Source organism: Equus asinus, chromosome X, assembly GCF_041296235.1.
Source record: "Equus asinus isolate D_3611 breed Donkey chromosome X, EquAss-T2T_v2, whole genome shotgun sequence".
Lineage (NCBI taxonomy): Eukaryota > Metazoa > Chordata > Mammalia > Perissodactyla > Equidae > Equus > Equus asinus.
This window is the reverse complement of record NC_091820.1, coordinates 46,232,810-46,253,836: the sequence shown is the minus strand read 5'-3', so window position 1 is coordinate 46,253,836 and position 21,027 is coordinate 46,232,810. Positions and strand designations below refer to the sequence as shown.

The 21,027-nt window shown below is 53.1% G+C and overlaps 1 long non-coding RNA gene across 1 annotated transcript; it reads right to left on the bottom strand.

Moving 5' to 3' along the window:
- Positions 1 to 6,007: 6,007 nt before the first annotated feature.
- Positions 6,008 to 20,600, bottom strand: LOC139042742 (uncharacterized). Its single transcript, XR_011499808.1, has 4 exons — positions 19,995 to 20,600; positions 18,821 to 18,950; positions 10,637 to 11,757; positions 6,008 to 10,479 (listed from the first exon to the last, which is right to left on the bottom strand). It is a non-coding gene; the product is annotated as an uncharacterized lncRNA (long non-coding RNA).
- Between the last annotated feature and the right edge of the window lie 427 nt (positions 20,601 to 21,027).

The following is a 21,027-nucleotide window of genomic DNA, read 5'->3' as shown; positions in this document are numbered from 1 at the left end:
CAGAGCACCGACGGTCCCCTTTGATCTGCTGGAGCCAAGTGACCTTTGGACCCAGGGCGTGGGCTCCTGGGTAGATCTGTCTGCCCACTAGGCAGCTCTGTGCCCAGTGTCAGTCCCATGACTCATGCCAGATTGAGCTTGCTATGGGCTGAATTGTGTCCCCACCCCCAAAATTCATATATTGAAACCCTAACACCCAGGACCTCAGAATGTGACTATATTTGGAGATAGGGCCTTTAAAGAGGTGATTAAGTTAAAATGAGGCCATTAGGGTGGGCCCTAATCCAATCTGGCTGGTGTCCTTAGAAGAAGAGGAAATGTGGACACTCAGAGACCCGAGAGATGCTCACACAGAGAGGAAAGGCCATATGAGGACACAGGAAGAAGGCAGCCTCCTGAAGCCAATGAGAGAGGCCTCAGGAGGAACCAACCCTCTGGCACCTTGATCTGGGACTTCCAGCCCCCAGAACCGTGAGAAAATAGAGGTCTGCTGTGGAAGCCTCCAGTCGGTGGTATTTTGATATGGCAGGTGATGCAGAGCTCCTCCAGGTAATTAATACCTTGGCATTCTCGCGTCTATTGCTCTCTAGTGAATTTGGAGCAGAGTCTGTTACTCAGCTGCGCTGAGAGTTTGATTAACATGACAAAAGTTCACAGAATGGGCGGGACAGGGAATCCAATTCCACGCGCCCCCTCCCTCCGCTGTGAGCCCAGCCAGGAGGGTGACCCGTCAGCGCCCACCTGTCCTCACCTCGCCCGCCATTCTGGGGTCCAGGGAGAAGCAATCGGCCTCACCTGGGCCTTGGCCAAGATCCCATGACCCTGTTGAAGAGACACTGAAGGGACAGATAAAGGACACGTGTCTGAGGTCCAGCATTCAGAGTGTCTAGGCGTTGGCAGGGATGACAGATGTTTGTCATGCGGGTCCACAGCGGTCTCCCCTGTGGCTTCTGTCCCCTGGGCACCTTCCCTGGCCTCCTGCACAGCTCCGCGCCACAGTTTCTCCCTCCTCCACGTGGGATGGTGCTGCTTGACCCCAAGGCAAAGTGATAGCCTCCGAGATGTAATGTCTGCAGAGAGCCTGAGTTCCAGGGAGCGGGAGGTGACCACTGGGGCAGCGACGATTGTCCTTGTTGTCATTTCCAGCGGTGGCACCTCTCCAGAGGGAGACACCTGTGCTCACCTGAGGCCCACTTAACTGTCCCTCCTCTGCCCAGGCCGACTCCCTGTCAGTGTCCCCCATTGTCACCCACTGGGCTTGGGTCACTTGCTTAAGCTTTTCTGCACCCAGAAAAACAAGCAGAGCACCAAGAAGAAGGCAACAGCCCTGCCGGGAGCCCTGCCTCTGAGGGACAGGGCCCCAGCCCGCAAGCCACCAGCCTGGGGCTTGTGCTTCCACCAGAAGCCCCCTACACACCCACCCAGGGTGGCCTGGGCTCCTAGGCTAGGGGAGGAATGGTCACTCCGGGACAGTGTCGCACAGGGTAATGTGGTCCTTGGCTGGGGGAGGGGGACACCCAGCAGAAGAGGACGTTTCAGCTCATCCTTTCCAGAAGCATGAGTGCCCTGTAGCAGGTCGAAGCAGAGGAAGGACAATGACGAGAACTCACAGTGGAGACCCGTGGTTCCCGGGCTCCAGCAGGGCACTCGGCCCCCAGGGCCTGGCGGGCAAAGGCTTGTTTCTTCCTCACAGCAACTTCGATAAAGGATGCTTTATTTTAGCTTCCTTGTATAAGGTCAAACTGAGGCTCAGAGAGGGGAGGTGAAAGAGTCAAGGTCACACAGCTGGTGAGAGGCAGATTCAAAGCCAGGCCTGTCGGATGCAGTTTCCGTGCCCTTCAATGCCACCCTATGCTGTGCTGCCAGGGTAACGAGGCGCAGTAGGTACATGCGTGTGCGTGTGTGTGCATATGTGTGTGTGTGTGTGAGTTTGGAGTCCTAGAAATAGGTTTCAGGACAGTATAGGCAACAACTTAAACGACACTGCACTATTTTACAAATTCACCAGCAGTTTTGGGCGTTTGGGAATTTCTCCCCAGCCTGATTCACGGCCATGTCCACAGCTCCTCTCCTTTGGGGCCTCTTCTCTCCCTGCCCCTTTCCCTCCCTGTGCAGACGGCATCCTGGACAATTCTTCCTATTTTCTTAAGCAGAGCAATTCAGTCCTCACTTCGCCTCACCCACCTACCCCCCAACGCCCCCCAGACTGGGGCAAGGCCCAGTAAGGCTCAATGAAGCGTCGCACTAGCTGTAGGCCAGCCAGAGGAAAACACCCTGGACTCTGCCCCTCTTTCCCTCCGCTGCCTTCTTTCCTCTCCACAATGTGAGACCCTAAACTGGAAAAAGGCCAGCATTACCTAGAGCAACTGTCTCCCTTTACAGATGAGGTCACTGACACCCAGATGGTGTCATGGCTTGTCCAATGCCAACGGGCACATTTCTGGAGATTCAGGGCCGGAACCCAGAGACAGAGATGCCTAGATGTTCCTTAGCCCAGATGTTTCTTCACATTCCGTGGATCGCATCTGCAGGATTGGCTTTGCTGTTCTGGTGACAGAAAGCCTGTATTCATTAGCTACTGCTTGGTAACAAGTTGCTCCAAAACTTAGCAGCTTAAAACAGCAAAGGTTTATTATCTCACACAGTTTCTGAGGGTCAGGGAACTGGGAGCAGCTCAGCTGGGTGCTTCTGGCTCAGGGTCTCTCACAGGCTGCATCAAGCTGTTGTCTGGGGCTGCGGTCTCCCGAGACTTCACTGTGGGAGCAGGATCCACTTCCAAGCTCACTCATGCAGCTGCTGGCAGGAGACCTCAGTTCCTCGCTTCGTGGGCCTCTCCATAGGGCTGCTCCTGACATAGCTTCCCCAGTGTGAGTGATCCAAGAGAGAGCGAGAACCCAAGACAGAAGCAGCAGTCTTTTTATAACCAAATCTCGGAAGTAACAGGCCATCACTTCTGCTATATGCGATTGGTCACACAAGCCAACCCTGGAACGATGTGGGAGGGGACTGTACCAAAGTGTGAATCCCAGAAGGCAAGATCCTTGAGGTCTATCTTAGAGGCTGTCTACCATAAAACCCAAGAGAGTAGTGGCTTAAACAAGAGAAAAATGTATTTCCCTCTCTCACAGATAAAGTCCATGTAAGCGGTCCTATGTTAGTATAATGTTCCATCTTCTTGAGGGATCCAGACCTCTTCTACCTTGTTTCTTTGCCACCTCATAGTCCAAGATGGCTGCTCAAGCTCCAGCCATCACATCTGCGCTGTAGCCAGCAGAAAGGAAAAAGGTCCCCTTCCCCTTTAGGAAAACTTCCTGGAACTTGCACATGGCATTTCTACTTACATCCTCTTGGCCAACAATCACAAGGTCACTTCTAGCCTGCAAAGGAGGCTTGGAAATGTTGTCTTAATTTCACATGGCCTATGTGCCCAGAAAGAATTCAGGGGCTCTATTACCGGGAAAAAAGTAGATGTTTTCAACTAGCAATCTCTGTCTTTGATAACCCACTGAAGGCTACGAACCCTTCCACAGAGAAAAAGAAATTGTGTGCATGCAAAATTGTGCATACAACTTCAGATGGCTTGTGGATGCCTATGAAGTCGGGTCATGGATGTCACGTGGAAAACCTCAGCAGCTCTGGCCAGGACCTCACCCTGTTCCTTGTGTGAACAGTGTCGACTCAGACCCCTTGGGCAGGGGGAGGGCAAGGTGTGCCCTAGACGGCCCCGGTACATTTCCTCAACAGTGTGGGGGCAGCGTCGTCCCGCCCAGCAGGATGTCCCATCCCAGAAAGAGCTGTGTCAGCATCTGACAGAGCGTAGGCCTCACTCTCCCGCTATGACTTAATGCAAAACAAAGCTGATTAGTGAGGACAACTGACAACCCCAAGTGCTGGCAAGGATGCCACACAGCTGGAGCTGTCGGACATGCTGATGGGTGTATAAAATGGTACAGCCACTTTGGAAAGCAATTTGGCAATTCCTTATACAATTATGCATGCACTTGCCATAAGACCCAGCTATCTGAGCCCCGAGCACCTGTGCAAGAGAGATGAAAGCATTTGTCCACAGAAGGTTTTGAACAGGAATGTTCACAGCAGCATTACTCACAGCAGCCCAAAACTGGGAGCAACCCAAACGTCCATCAACAGGTTAATGAATATCCAAGCTATGGTACATCCATACAATGGAAAAGCACTCTGCAATAAAAAGGAGCAAACTATTGCTAGACACAACAACTCAATGGTCTCAAATGCATTATGCTGGGTGAAAAAAGCCAAGCATGAAAGAGAATACGCTGTATGATTCCATTTATGTGAAATTGAAGAACAGGCAAAATTAAACCATGATGATAGAAATCAGAAAAGGGAAGGAGCATGAGAGAACATTCTGGGGATGATGGAAAAGAGCTATATCTTGATGGCAGGATGGATTACACGAGGGCAGACATTTTGCAAAACTCTTTGAAACTTAGCACTTAAGACGGGTGCATTTCACTATATGTAAATTACACCCAAACTTAAAAGAAGGAAAAAGTGATCCAGCAAAAGCGCAGGAGCCGGCACCCACAGACCAAACCCCAGCCAACCGCCTGCCCAACGTGCAGGGCCGAGCTCAGTGCTGGGTGGGCCAGAGCAGCACAAACTGAGCGCTAGCGAGGGCTGCCGGGGAAGGGGCCCGTACCACGGTCCTGTTTGAAGACAGCCAGAGACCCCCGCCTGCCTGAGTTCTGCTGAATACGGTCCCTCTACTTGGAGCACCTAGCTCCCCAAAACGCACAGGGGGCTCTGGCTGGGACCCACTGCCCTAGCGCGTCCTTTCCATCCCCTTCGGCCTCAAAAAGACTGCCAAGATGACCAGGATGGAGCAACTGTAGACACCACCAATGTCAGCTTCCAGAGGGCCTCCCAGTCAGCTCCCGTCTTAGAGAGGAGGAAATCCAGAGGGGTAGGGTCTGGCCAAGTGTCACCTAGGGTCTGAGTGGCAGAGCCTGCAATAGCACTCCACTCCTGGACTCCTATTCCAGTGCTCACATATCCACACACAACTTCCTCTCTTGGTCAGTACTTTCCCATCAACATTTCCAAAGGTACTGAAATGAACAAAGAAGCCTGTTTTCCTCTGTCGTCTCTTAAGAATTTATGGCCCCCAAAATCATCTTGTGGTGGGAGTGGGTCTCTCCTCGGGGGGATTACAGTCCATTTGGGCCAGAATGTTACAAAAATAAAGAAGTACAAAAGTTGAGGGGCTGTTCCTCGACCCATGAATCAAAAGCAGCCGGTGCTTCCACACATCCCAGCTGGCGTGGCCAAGGCAGGTCTCAACCTGGCCGCGTGAGGGAGTGGGGCCTCTCAGAGAGGGCCCGCCTCCCCTCCCCGCAGCTGTGGGATGAGAAGATGGCCAAGCCAGCGACCAGGGAGCCTTGGGAACCCTCTTCCCTTCCCAAAGTTCCTCAGCTCACACTAAAGAGGGCCAAAAGCCCAATGAAAGAGGCCTTTTCCCAGGACTTGAGTGACAAAATGACATTTGCATGTCCAGACACCTTGACACTCTCCCCTCCTCTTCCCTCCCCTTTGTGGCAGCACCCATCTCCCTCCTACACACTCGCAATCTAGAAGCCTCGCCCTGCTCCCTCTCCCCAGCCCTCGTGACTCTCGTGATACCAGAGCAGCTGTGGCAGCTAGCTAGAGTTCCCGGATCGCAAACAACAGAAATGGATGCTGACCACCTCGGGCAAAAGGGAATTGACTGGAAGATGATTGGAGATTGGCATCATAGATTGGAAGTCTGGAGAAGAAAGCTTGGCGTTGGCAGGGGCCAAGGCAGACCCAGAGACAAACAGCATCTACCCTGCTGGTCAAGATTCAAATGGCAGGCCACCTTGGACAACAGTCTGGCAGCTTCTCACAAAGTGAAACATACAACTACCCTCCAACCCAACAATTCCACCCCCGGATATTTGCCCGAGAAAAAGAAGAGCGTATGTCCAGAAAAACACTTGCATGGGAATGTTCATAGAAACTTTATTCGTAATAGCTCCCAATTGGAGTCAACTCAAAGATCCAGCAACTGGGGAATGGATAAACAAACTGTAGTGTGACCATATAATGGAATACCACTCAGCCCAGTAAAGGAGTGTGCTAGCAGTACTCGCCACAACGTGAATGAATCTCACGGATGTTACGTTGAACAAAAGAAGCCAAACACAGGAGGACACGTGCTATATGGTCCATTTATATAAAATCCAAGAAGAGACGAAACTAACATACAGTAACAGAACAGGTGCTGCCTCTGGTGACCAATAGCATTGACTGGGAAGGGGACAAGAGTGCTTTTGGGGGCCACGGAAATGTTCTATACCTTGACTGTGGCGGTAGTTCCACAGATGCATATATTTGCTAAAACTCATCAAACTGTACACCTTCTGTGCATTTCAATGTATGCAGATTAGGCTCTAATTAAAAAATTAAATTAAAAAGAATCGCAGGCAGGGCTGGTGCCAGGAGCTGGAGATGCGAGAGTGAGCAGGGCAAGCACAGCCCTGTCCAGAGGGAGCTTCCTTCTGACCCCAGAGCTAATAAGTGACAGAGCCGGGGGCAAAAGAGAGTCCCCTGCTGCCCCAGTCACTCCCAGCTTGCCTCGGCGTTGTCCTGGACAGCACACCTCCGAGCACGATGGGAGCTCCAGGGAGGGGGCGGGCAGCTGTCCCTGAGGCCAGAGGCCGGTCCTCCGAAGCCAGGGGGCTCCAGGCTGCCCAGCACAGTCGGGCCCCTCCCTGAGACAGCCCAGGCTCAGAGCCTGCCATGCCCAGCCTGCCCAGCCTGCCAGGCCTGTGTCTCCTCTCTGGAAGACTCCTGACCCCCAGGACCTCACACAAAAAGGGAAACGTCAGGGGCCAGCCCCGTGGCTGAGTGGTTAAGTTCACGCACTCTGCTTCAGCGGCCCAGGGTTCCTCCAGTTCAGATCCCGGGCACGGACATGGCACCGCTCATCAGGCCATGCTGAGGCGGCATCCCACATGCCACAACCAGAGGACCTACGACTAGAATTCATACCTATGTACTGGGGGGCCTTGGGGAGAAAAAAAACAAAAAGAAAAAAAAGAAGATTGGCAACAGATGTTAGCTCAGGTGCCAATCTTTAAAAAAAAAAGTACAAAAGCCATCAAGACCCACTAGAATAGGCTCACAGTTATTTGGTTATAAAAGCCCTTAAAAAAAAAAAAAGAGGGAAATGTCATTTCTTTATTTCTGAGCAGAGGAAATACAAAAGACTCAGGACCAGAAACGAGCATATCATTCAGAAAGAACCAAACGATTAAAGGATTTTCTTACCCTTTCTGGCCAGTTAAAAGGCGGGAGGAGAGGAGCCAGCCCACTGGCAGAGTGGTTAAGTTCATGTGTTCCACTTTGGCGGTCCAGAGTTCATGCGTTTAGATCCAAGGCACACCTAGCACCACTCAAGGCATGCTGTGGCAGCATCCCACATGAAATAGAGGAAGATTGGCATGGATGTTAGCTCAGCGAAAATCTTCCTCAAGCAAAAAGAGGAAGATTGGCAGCAGATGTTAGCTCAGTCACAATCTTCCTCACCAAAAAAAAAAAAGGTGGGTGGAGAGAGGTCTCAAGAGATGTCGGGGAGACCCACGGCGACTGGGGAGAGGGGAAGGGCAAGGCATTGGCTCTACTGCGGCGGGGAGTTGCCCACCACTGTCTGCTGTCTCCTTGGACTAAGGTCCTCAGAGCATCACTAGGCAGCAGTCAGTGACTTAATGACTGTTTAGGCTTTTGTCACTTTGGCCCTTAAGCTCCTAGAGGCTGGAGTGGCCAGGAGAACCCACCACAGTAGAAACTGTCACCCACATAAGCCCCAGGTCCCCCAATCCTGGCTCAATGGCAGCACTCCAAAGAATGTTCTCAAGGCCACCCAGGTAATTCCTTCCATCTTGTAGCATTTTGCAGCATACGTCATTCAAGTAGCCCTACCTTTGTGAGGTCGGCATTACTGTCCCTATATTACAGATGGGGAAACTGAGTCTTTGAGAGACTTTGGTCTTTGCTCTGAGAGACACAGACAAGAAATAGCAGAGTCAGAGCAAGAACCCAGATCTTCCAAGTCCCACGTTTGAAGCTCTTTTCTCCACATTCGTCTGTAATGACAGGCACTTTCTCAGGCCCAAGAACCTTCTAGGCTGGTGAGGCTGACCAAGGCCCTGACCCCTGTGGCAGGAAGCCTCTAAGATGGCTCCCAGTGATCCACACCTCCTGGCATTCACACTCTCTGAGTGTGGCTGGACTGAGGACTAGCTTCTGACACACAGAATAGACCAGAAGTGATAGGATGTCACTTCTGAGGTTAGGTTACAAAAAGACTGTGACTTCTGTCTTGAGCTCTCTCTGGCTCACTCCTTTTCTCTCTCCCAGGTCCCTAGTTGACACGTCATGAGGACACTCTGGAAGCCTATAGAAAGACCATGTGGGGAAGAAGCGAGGCCTGACAGCAACCACATGAGTGAGCTTGGAAACGGATCTTCGGAGGCCTCGTGCCAACAGCCACATACGGGAGCCATTTTGGAAGCGGGTCTTCCAGCCTCAATCAAGCCTTGAGATGACTACGGCCCTGGCTGACCTCTTGACTGCATTTCATGAGAGACCCTGAGCCAAAACCACCCAGTTTAGCCTCTCTGAAGTCTTGACCCTAAGAAGCTGTGCGAGATAATGAATGTTGCTTTAAGCTGCTAAGTTTGGGAGTAATTTGTTATGCAGCCATAGACAGTACAGCTCATAACTAAAACCCCAATACTGCTGCACACAGAGCTAATATAATACCCCCTCACCTCCAAGTCTTCTCAGGCCAGAGCATGTGACCCTGACTTTCCTGGCCTGAAACACACACACACACACACACTCACACATATATGCACCTCCTCCTCTGATATCTTTGCCTGTTTGACTTAATTTCCTTTTCCCGTTTTTCTCTCTTCCCTTTTCCCTAAAAAGCATGTCAAAGTTGGTCCTTCTACACGGAAAACATTTCAATTTGCAGCTGCATCATCCCAAGAAAAAGCGAGCCTTGAGGTTCCACACGCTGTACCAGCTACCTTGGCTGCCTGGAATACCTCCCCGTGCCTTTTGCGTGGCTGCCTTTGTTTCGAGCACACCCTAAATTGCCACTGTGCCAAATGCTGAATGTGACCAGAAATGACACGGGATGAATAATGTGGCATATAATTATCACCACATTTCAGATGAGGGCAATATGCATTTTTCTCGGAGCCGAAGGGATGCAATTTTATTTTGTAACACAAAATGCTCCATTTGGGGGTCAGTTTTCGAGCCGCCCTTCATTCTGCAGCAATTTCACGTGAATAAAAGCATTTGTATTCATGCGCCGCGTAATGCGCATTATCCCAGCCCTGATTCCTGGTGTATACCTCTCCACATGATTCCGGCTCTTTCTAGTGAAACCAGCCCCAAATCCGAATATGAGAAGGTGGCTTTGAAGGTGTTTTTGACTTATTCCAGGTCTCCGGATCTTTGTCTCCTTTTCTGCCCAATGGGGATGAGCTGGCTTCTCTAGAAACTGCTTTGAGGCTCCGCTATGGAGCCTGAGTCTTTAATGCCTAAAGTAAGTCCACAGGGACCTGAGGGCAGCACTGAGCTTCTGTCCCTGGAGGATGATGTCCTGATTTCCTGTCCCCCCAAAAGCAGACTCTGAGCCAAGGCTTCAGGTGCGGGTCGTTTACTTGGGAGGTATATTCGTCTGCTCAAGCTGCCATACCAATATACCACTGACTGGGTGGTTTAAGCCACAGACATTTATGTCCCGCACTTCCGGAGGCGAGGAGGCCGAGATTACGGTGCTGGCAGCGTTGGATTCCTCTAGGCCTCTGTCCTCGGCTTGCAGACGCCCACCCTCTTGCTGCCTCGTTACATGGTCGTCCCTCTGTGCGCGCACCCTTGGTGTCTCTCTGTGTCCAGATCTCCTCTTCCTATGAGGACACCAGTCAGGTTGGCCACTCCAATGGCTTCATTTTAACTTAATCCTCTCTTTACCAGCCCTATCTCCACACTCAGTTACATTCTGAGGTCCCGGGGGGTTAAGGCTTCCACCTATGGATTTGAGGAAGGACATAATTCAGCCCATAACAGGAGGTGACCCAGGAAGGATGGGGAGGGGCGGGCAAGTGAGACTGAGAAGGGAGGATACCCCGATGAGCAGGGCTTGGTTGCAGGTCCTCAGGGGACCCGTGGGACAGAACTGTCCCACCGAAGGGCGAGGAAGCTGGGGCACTGATGCACCAACGGATCCCCTGTCAGTTCCCACTTCACTCCTGGAGGCATGTCCTTCCTGGTGTTCCCAGGCCAAGTGCTTACTTCTGCCCGGAGAGCACCCTTGGGCGGAGCCACGGGAACCCCCGGGTGTACACAGGAAGAGGCTGCAGCAGGGATCAACCGAAATTCAGAATAACAGGCAACCACCTTGAAAAGAGAAGCAAACGTGGACGGGATTTTGATTTCCAGGTTTGAAATGATTCTCATCAGAAAGTCTCAAGTATAAAACGACCCCAGCAGAACTGGACCATCTACTTCAGGCTCCTTGCTGTGCAGACAGACAGCTGTGGCCCAGGAAGGTTACCTGGCGGGCCTGGAGTGGACGAAGTGGAGGGGAGAAATGAGAACGAGACTCCTCATATCCAGACTCTCAAGCCAGTGCTCACCCCACGCCAACGGGCTGCTTCCTGTGTCACTTTCTTTCTTGCCAAGCCAGAGCAGGTTTGGAGTGGACAGTCCCTTTGCTGGTGAATAAACTCGGAGCTCGCCAGAAGATGCAAATGAACAACACAGAAAATGTAAGAGAGGTCAGTGGTCATTCCCTCCCCGACACACACCGTTTCTGTCTCTGAAACAGCCAGAGAGAGACCCCAGGAGCCCAGCAGAAGAGGCCATCCTCTAGTCACAGGAGGCTGCATATGGAGCCAAGCCCGAGCCCCGGATGTGAGCAGAGGATGCTTCGCGAGCTGCAAGGTCTAACCGAGAGGCCACTAAATGCATCTAGGGTCCCTCAAAGGTCCCCCATCCTACAGGGCAGCAGCCTCTCCCTACGGAGTCTGCCCACCAGTAACAATAAAACTAGACACTTTCATAGATTTCCCAATTTACGTTGCTCAATTATTCCTCACACAACAACCATGTGAGGTCAACATCACTGGTCCATTTTATGAATGTGCAAACGGAGCACCCTGGCCCGGTGACTGTCATCTAGAAGCATACTTTCAGGTAAATTAAGCACTTCATCTTGAAATTGGAATGCTCACGTGGGAGGCCAGTCTCCTCTAAGGCAGCCTGCAAGGGCTGATGGGAAACGGGCTCTCTTGTTTTCATCTCTAAGGGGCACCAAGGGCTGCTGGCACCAACAGTGCAGTTAAAGCTCATATCTCTCTTGCCCAGGACCATGAGGTTTCTAGAAGCTTCCAAGAGCCACAGCCCAGCTATAAGTCATGCAGAACCACTGCCAGTTATGATCTACAGCAGAGGAGAAAACCTTGAACAGTCACTTGCAGCCTGAGGAAAAGAAAGATGGTGGATGGTCACTTTACTTTCTACATCAGGAGCATCCGAAGTCAGCTGGGGAGAAAAAACTCGAATTCCAGAACTGACGACCACTGAGCTTCTGGAGTGCGTTCACACCCAGACCTAGGAGTGGTGAGCAGGGCTCCTGCCAGGGGCCAACCAACATCCTTGGTCTTCAGACGTTGCCTGTAAGACAGAAGTCACTGGAATACTTATCTAACTTCCCTCCATCCATCCATTCATTCATCGATCTTTCATCCAACAAATATTTACTAAGCGCCTGCTTTGTGCCAGGCATTGTTCTAGGCACTAAGGACACAGCAGTGAACCAAACAAATGAAATCTTTGCTCTGATGGGGGCTTACACTCCGACAGAGGAGGAAGAGACAATAATGAAGATCAATAAGAAAGATGTGCAATCTCTTAGGTGGTCAGTTCGAGGGAGGAAAATAAAGTCAGCAGGGGAATAGGGAGTGCTTGGGTGAGGGAGCTCAGTTCTCCACAGAGTGGTGGGAGAACGTGACCAGGAGATGTGTAGGAAGGGAGGGAGGCAGCCCTGCAGATGACTAGGGAAAGAGCATTCCAGGCAGCAGGAACAGCAAGTGCAAAGGGCCTGGGGCCGGGTGTGTCCAGGGAATGGGAAGGATGGCAAGGAGGCCAGTTGACTGGAGTAGAGTGAGTAAGGGGGACGTGACAGGTGATGAGGTCAGAGAGGTGATGGGGACCATTCTGTAGATAGTTGGAGGCCATGGGGAGGACTTGAGGCCACCTTGCAAAGCCATTGGAGGGTTCTGAGCGAGGAGTCCATCACCTGACCTAGGCTTTAACCAGCTCACCTGGGGGCTGTGTTGAGAATAGGATGAAAAAGCACCAAAAGGGGAAGCAGGGAGACCGAGGGGCGGGGGGCTGCAATAATCTGGGTGAGAGAGCATGGAGGCTACACCGGGGGAAGCACAGACCGGGGCAGGGGGTGCTGAGACTCTCCATCTCTCCCGAAGGCGGGTTCTGGGCGAAGGATCGGCCGTGGGTGTGAGAGAGGGAGGGCCCAAGGACGGCACGGTGGAAGAAGGCTGGCTGGAGAGGCTGCTGGCGGGGCCGCGCAGGGCGTGCGCTCGGGATGTGCTAAGTTTCTGACGTCTGCTAGACATCTAAGCGGAGCGGCTAAGGGGGACACTGGATCTATAAGTCAGGGTTCGGAGGGGAGGCCAGGCTGGAGTTATACATTCAGGGGTCTTCGGCACATAGGGCATTTAGGGCCATAAGAAGGGATGAGAGCACAAAACAGGGAGAGGAGGGGAGGGGAGAGGAGAGGAGGAGCGAGCCAGGGGCCTGAGAAAGGCCTGCCATGAGCCACACCATAGCAGGTGACCACAGGCTTCAAGAAAGTCCCAACCTGAGATCTCAGCCCCACTCAAGGAACCACGGCCCCCAAGAGCAGATGGACCTCAAGGTCCAGGAGACCAAGCCTAAAGGAGAAGAGAGCAGGTCACAGCGCGGCCTCTGCTCATTGGGACGCGTGCCCTTTTGCTCTTCTGGGGATCCAGGTGCAGTTGTCACTCTTGGCAAACAGAACACCTTATGCCCGGGGCAGGGGCAGGGGGAGTGCAAAGGGGCAAGGAGTCTGTTGGCGTGCAAAAAGCAGGGTGGTGAGGGATGGGCAGGGCCCCTGGCACGAAGGCCCCCTTTCTGATTTTGTAATTGGCTGGCTTCGGGCGAGGTGTGAGCCCTGACGCAGGCTGTTCCAGGCTGAGCTGGCGCGGTAATTGCCAGTTAAATATGTCTCTTATTGACCAAAAAGCAATAAGTGAATAAATTCATGGCTTAACAATTAATACACAGACTCAGGAGGTGACACCCAAGCTGCCTCCTGACGGTAGAATACGGGTGATCCAGGAGCGGCTGGAGAGAATTATTCTAGAAAGAGGGAAAGCAAAGTCCTGGGGCAGCAGCGCGGTGCCTGCTGGGCACACAGTTGCTGGGGACCTGGAGGCGCAGGTTTCGAGGCAGAGGGCAAGGAGGAGTGAGGCTGGAGAGGTGGATCCCAGAGGGAGTAATAAACCATCGAAAGAAATTTGGCCTTGCCTCCAGGTCTGGAAACCCCACAAAGGGTTTCCAGGAAGGAATGAGAGTCCAATGTGCATTTTAAAGAGATCGGTCAGGCAGTTCTGCGGAGGGAAGATCTGAAAGGATCAGGCAGGCAGCCGAGAGGCCTGGGAGTGGGGTGGGGTGGGGGGTGGCGGGAGCCTCTGACTGAATCAGTGGTTTCCCCCCCTCACCCCGCACACCCCTCACCCCCGCCCCAGCCCGTGGAATCCATGGGCAGGAACCTCTCGCCTTCCCCACATAGCCGCTGTCAACCTGGGACCCTGGGAGAGACACCATAAAAGGGACCCTGGGGGAGGGGGGGGGACCTACTGCTGAGGAAGCCTCATCCATCAGCCCTCCTGCTGACAGCGGGCCCCTTGGGAACACCGGTGACAAGAGGTCCCCAGGCCAGGCAGGAGGCTGAAAGGTGAGACGGGAAGGTGCCTTGGAAACAATCCTGGGAGCCACGGGGTAGGAGGGTTAGTTAGTGGCAGGAGTGGGTCACCAGGGAGAGAGAGGGGCACCGTGATTCCAGACGGAAGCCTTGGTCCCCCAAAGGGAGGAGGGCTGTCCAGAGCCCCCTGGCTGGGCACCCCTCACCCCACCCCCTCCTGGTCCTGCGGGCGGGGAGATGGCTGAGGCGTTTCCAGATCAACACACTGGAGCCTGCTAGGAGACAGCAACCAGGTAGGCCAAGGCCTGGTCACTCGGGCTTAACTCAGTGTGGAGGACGGCCATCTGGACCCCAGCCCTGAGCAGACCCACCCCACCCAGCACCACGCCCCTCCTCAGGGCCCCTCACCCCTTTCTCATGAATATTCTTTGTCTCCCACTAGGATTCCTCATCCTGCTTCTGTGAAGGCCCCCCGTGCCAGTGTTGGCTCTGGTCTACACTGCGGGCCTGGGAGATTAAAGACCTTCCCCCAGATCCCCCAGCAAGTCACAGCAGCACTGGGGAGCCACAATTCCCAAGCGGGGAGCAGAGAGCAAAGCCCGTTGTCCAGGCCCCAGGGAGCCATCCCTTGGCTGAGACTTCATTAAAGCTGCGTGTGTGCGCGCTCGGTGGCCTGCGTTCGCTGCAAACCCATTAAACAGCCGAGCTAATCCATTCATACATAAAAATAAGGGAAGGGGAAGGAACGCGGTCCCACAGGATGCGCGTCTGGGAGAAACAGTTTCCATAAAAATCCAAACAGAAACGGAGTTCACAGGGAGGTTTTGGCTGCAGTCACTTCTTGGCTTCTGGAAATCCTAGCCAGGGAAAAATCCCCTTTGTGGCCCATTTGGAAGCGCTCTGCCTCCGATTCAGAGACAGGGGAGGGGAGAGGGGCTCCCCGGGCTCTTTGCTGACCACCTTGCAGCTGAGGAATTGTTCTAGAAACCCAGGGTACTTGTTCCAGGTGGCCAGTTGGGACTCTGGTGGCAGCTCACAGGGCTGGGCTGAGAAGGGAGCAAATCACAGGTTAACACCAGCCTACCTCGGCCACCCCAAAGCCAGGCCACCGGGCTGAGTGTCCACAACAGCTGTGGCCATGGAGACGCTCCCAGGCCCTTGGAAAAGGGAGGAAGACTCCAAGACTTCAATAACTCAGGCAGCAGGATTCCTGCTCCTTCCCATGAGAGACTAGTCCACAGGCCAAGAAACCCGACGAAAGGGACCCCTCTTGGCCGCCCTCGCAGAGGCCAGCGGGCCTGCCGTGGACACGCGTGCACAGACACACGTCGCCTTGCCGAAGAGGAGGTTGGGAGCTGTTGGATTATTTTTTTAATAAGCTGGTAAACCAGTATTTTTATTCTCTGTCATCTTTAAGAGAAAAAAAAACCCCAGAAGAATGCAGCTAGTTTCTTAAATTAGAGATCTGTTGTGTAATTAGTCCATTTTATCTTCTGCGAGTTGTTGCTGTTTTCCCTCTGTGGTTTCCAGAAATGTCATTGGCTAGGCTTAAAAGGAGGGGGTTTTTTTCCTTCCAGAGAAAAATTCTATAAATATTTTCTCCCTTTTAGCATGTTTTAAATTTGAACGACATATTGTAAAGATAGCAGGAGTCAGGAAAGTCTCTCCTGGCCGCCAATGAAAGGCGGTGGGAAAATTGATTAGAAAGGGGACTTCTGTCCACAGAAAACGCCACTGGGCCGTTCCCCCCAGGGGTTCAGGAGCCAGGATACCCCAGCTGCCTCTGCTCACCGGCACTCAGGCTTCAGAGCTAGAGAGAGGGGAGGGCCACCCTCAGGGTAGGCAGACAAACGGTAATACTCCAGGAAATGGTGTCCCTTGCTGATGGTCAGAATTCCATCCTTAGTGATTCATTTCTTTTGGATGAGATTTGATTGAAACATGGATTTTACATAATTAGGCATCCCTCAATGGTTTTTCACATTAAAATGCGTACCCTTTTCTCCAGCAAAAGTACACGGATATACCACATGTGAGTAAAACCCTAGGTAAAGCCATATTCATAGCCAGGTTATTTGTAGCTGTAAAGGACCAGAAACAACCTGACTGAATATCCATTAATAGGAGACAGGTTCAACAAAGTCGGGCAGAGCCTAATAATAGAAGGTTATGCTGCAGTAAAAAGAAAGCAATAGAGCTATAGGTATTGACGCAGAATGCTCTGTGAGGCACAGCGTCAAGTGAAAAAACAGGATGTACAGACCTTTAGTGTATGTCTGTAGTATGACATCATTTGTTTCTTTAAAAAGGATATGTAGATAAATAACCTTGTATGGGAAGTTGGCGGCAGGGATGGCCTTCAGGAAGGGGTTGAACAGAGTCAGGAAGGTGACTTGCTCTTATATCCAGATACAGACGATAGACGTAGCTACAGATCTAGACAGCCTGTTGTACTGTTGGCTGATCGTGGGTTGTTTGCAGTTTTTGAAAAGGATACATTTATACACAATCATATTCTTATATCCTCCGATAGGCTCCGACCATCTCTGGAAAGAGACAGAAGAAGGAGGGGACAACAGAGGCACACCTCTTGATTCTGATGTATGCCCTTGAAGTAATTTGCTATTGTAAAGAGGCTGCCCTCCCAGGCTGCGGGGGCACTGATCCTGGGCAGGTGTGCTGGGCACCCAAAAGGTGGGAGAATCAACTTTACGCTGTTTTGTGTAGCTTCGGATCCACACAGGGAATTAGTAACGTGGGTTCATGCTCCCAAATGCCCCCGGGCGCCCCTAACCTGCACCCCACAACCTCCCGCGCCTAGAGCCATTGCTCAACATTGGTGATCCGACTTCTCTGACTGTCTCCATCCCTGGACGGGGCGCTCCTTGCAGCCGAGGATGAGTTTTACTCCTCTTGGCAGCCCCAGAGCCTGGCACGGTGCCTGCGGCTTAGAAGTAGATGCTGGAGCCACTTAGATGTGGCCACGGCCCTGGGACCTTGGGCAAGTGACTCCACCCTTCAGAACCTGTTCCTTCATCTGTGAAATGGGAATGATACTAATCTTCCTCCTACTGCTGGGACAAAGATGAAGTTCAACAACAAACGTGCGGGGCGCGTGGCGCGTGCACAGCGGTAACAACGGTTCAGTATAGTGTTGGATAGCGTCTCAATGAAAGCTATTGAATGCGTAAGTTCATCCCACGAGGCTGAGATGGGTCAGTATGCAGCCACTCTTAAGGCTGACACTTCCGGGCCCTGTCACCAGGTACAAATGAATTCATCAGACAACTTCTTATCAGGGGCCCTTTGGCTGCCTGAGGATACCTAGCACGCAAAGAAAGAGGGGGCACTCGAAGAAAGATGGAGCTTGCCAAGGACAGGGGAGTCACCGGACTTATGAATGACAATAGCAGTTACTTCCCTGGGCGCCTGCTCTGTGGCAGACACTGCGCCCAGCTCTTAGGAGTGTTATTTCATTGAACTCTCACAATAACCCCTGAAGCCATCTCCTTTGTCCCCATTTACAGACCAGGGAAAGAAAATAATTCACTGGAGTTCCCGTGGTGGAGCCAGGATTTGAACTCAGTTCTATGTGATTCTAAAAGCAGCCCGCTGGGCCACCCGTCGAGGAGCCTGCAGGTGGCTCTGTGTAGCCCCTACCTCCTCGTGTCTGCCAGCTGTCTCTGTCTGTCACACCCCTGGAACTGGGGCGCCAGTTCACCAAGCCCCGGGGAAATCTTCACGCCGAAGGGGCCTGAAAACCTCTCCGTCACAGATGAAAACGAATCTCTGTTCGGGGCCTGTGCGGTTGGTGGCGGCCAGGCCCTGGGGAGCACTCCTCCTCCGAGCCACCACCTGGAAGGCAGGCAGCCTCTTCCCCAGCTCTCTCCTCGCCTCCCAGCAGCCTGGAGGTCTCTGACCATTTGGAAACCACTGAGCTCTGATAGGAAATCAATCTTGGTGCACACGAGGGGAATGTGTGTGGGGGCGGGAGGAAGGGCATCCAGGCTGTGTTTCCTTTCCCCCTCTAGCCCTGCTCAAGAACATTCCAGAAGTCCTGGAAGAAAACTCATAAGTCCCCAAGGAGGAAGAGACTAAACTGCAGGCCCTCCCAAGAAGGTTTCACCCGAGGTGGACCTAAGGGGCAGAGACTAGCAGGTGAACAGGGAGAAGGGGATGTCCAGGTAGGAGCCTGCACCACCACCCCCCCAGCAGACTCCCTGGGCCGCCGGAGAAGGCACCGATACTCTATGGAGGGTCCACCAGGCCAGGGAATCGCCTTTTTGAGCAGTGGGCAGCCTGCCACACTGCCAGGCCTCCTCCCGCCCGCCAGGAGCCGGCGGCCCAGCACTGGCAGGAGACTCTCTTGGCCTGGCCTAGCGAGCCAAGGGGCAAGGCTCAGGCTGCTAAAATGGCACTGGCAGAAAGAAAGTAAAGGGCATTGGAATTCTAGACAATATTTCGATTTTGGCTGGTTTCGTGTTGCCCTCCAGCGAAAGCTGTGCGGCTTCCAGCACCTGAGTTCTTACAGGAAAGGAAACATTTCCGTTCAGGGCCCGCCTTCAGAGGGAGGGCCAGGACACACAAGAGTCAACTGGTGCGGGTGGGGGGCAGGATGGCCACCCAGGGCCCGGAGAACCATCTGCCTGTTCACTCTTAGCCCAACAAACAGCCAAACAAAGATGAGCTTCTGACTGACCCCGACAGCTGACAGTGGCCAAGGCCAAAGTCTGTGGTGGGAAGCCAGAACTTTGACATCTGCTAGCTTACAGGTCAATGTTGCGGTCTCTCTCTGCAGTCAGCAATGCACTGGAAGCCAACGAGCCAGATGGAGTCAGTCCGGAAATCAAACTTTCAGAAAGAAAAACTTCTTAGTCCTCAAGGTACATATGCAGATCGCCTAAAAGCAAAAGATCCAGAGGCCATAGTGGACCCCAGACTTCACAGACTTTAGAAATAGCCTGCTGTTAGAAAGTGGTCTCAGTTCACCCCGGCAGACTTCTGGGGGCCTGGCTCCCATGTCCTCCTTGGGGTACTCCTGGGCCTGCCCCTCAGCAAACTCAACCCTTAAGCATGGAAGGATGCTTGAGTTCCTTGGTTCTGAAGGTAGGCTGGAATCCCAGTTTTTCCACCTACTAGCTGCGGTCTTTGGGTAAGTTATCTGCGCTCTCTGAGCTTCACTTTCCCCTTCTGCAAATTGAAGCTATTAATAATAGCGATGTCAGGGTGGAGTCGTGATGCTTACAGAGCACAAAGGAAATGTTCGTCATTTAACCCAGTGCCTGGCACACAGTAGGCCCTCAAGAAATGTTTGTCCCTCCAGCTGTCCAGAATCCTATCTCAGGACAGCCTGGAGTGGGCTTGCTAAAGCTCAAAGCAGCGAGACAGCTGCCAAAGTGAATTCTAATCACTGGCTGATATTCCAGAAGGCCAAAGTGAGCCCTACTCACTGGCTCATTTTTCAGAAGGCCCTCTGAGTCCGCGCATCCCACACTCTGGCCCAAAGAGGAAGCCGGGACCCTCTGCTCACCGCCCACCCAGCCCCTGCACCGTCCTCACAGCAGCACGGCCCAGGTCTTGCTGGCACAGTTGCCCACTGCCCTTCCGATCAGGGGTGGAGGGTGGGGGGCTCTCCCTGGGCCCCCAGCAGGGAGGGGCCCCCGTGAGCAGGGTACAGAGGAGCTGGACCCCCGCGCGCCAACAGGCCGCAGCCGCAGCACACACCAGTGATGCTCCAGGGCGCTGCGCTCAGACACACCTTGAGGGGAAACTGCAAGACTGAGCTGTTGTGCTTATTGGCGCCATAAATCACCAACTGTTCTTGTCCTGCCGCACCTCCCTGCCCCCACTCCCTCCCAGCCAAGCTGTCCCCAGGGCCCCCCCACCAGCCCCCCGCCCTGCACGACTCTCCCCACTCAGGGGCCAGAGCCAACCGCTCACTTACAAGCAAGATGAGTTAGGCTGAGTTTATTTTTTCTCCTTCTTTTTCACAAATCTGAACTGCCTTTGTTCCTGAACAATGAGGAGAGCGCAGCTGTGGAAGGTGGAAGGGGCTGAGGGCCAGGGGTGGGGTGGGGTGGGGTGGGGTGAGGACAAGGGCTTGGTTGCTCTGCGCGCCTCGGACCAGCACTCTGCCGAGCACTGCCTCTTGGCCAGCCCTCCCCAAAGCTGGCTTCGGTCTCCAGAACATTTTCTCTGCTACGCTGTCCACAGCGCTTTTTCAAAATCAGTTACAGGTTCCCCTCGAACTCACCAGACGCAGGCCCAGTTCCTGCCTGCGGGCATTTGGGAAGCCAGGGGAGAGTCTTGAGCCATATCAGCCGCTGAGTCCCATGGCCTGCCAACCCGCTTGCTGCCCACGTGCGTGCAGAGCCAGGGTCACCTCTAGGAGTCCCTTCCCTCCAGGGACGCTGCCACCAGGTGGTCTTCCTGATTTCCTCTGCTCCAGCAGGAAAGACCATGCATGCAGAGGCCTTCTCTTTTCCTCAAGAGCCTTTGGCTTCATGACCTGGGCAGAGGAGCTCCAGATGTGTCCTGGGAAACTCCCAAAAAGTAGAGAAAAAGTCCCAAATCAGAGCCAAAGCAAGGAAGAGGGAAAGGCGGAAGGAGGTTGTCAGGGTACAAGATTGCATCCCACATCTGGAATGGAAGGCCCTCTCCGTGCCCGCGTGCACACACGCACACACACACACAGTAACACGGTTCGGGAACATTCCAAGACCCCAGCAGCAGTCATCTCTAGGTAAAATGGGGTTCTGACTGATTCGGATTTGCCTCCACATCCCAGCTCCCCTTGACTGGCTGTGTGGTTTAGGGGAAGTTATCTAGCCTCTCAACACTCACTTTACCCATCTGTAAAATGGGGTCACCGTAACTACAACGAGATATCACCTTACACCCATTAGAATGGCTATAATCACCAAGACAAAAAATAACAAGTATTGGAGAGGATGTGGAGAAAAGGGAACCCTCCTACA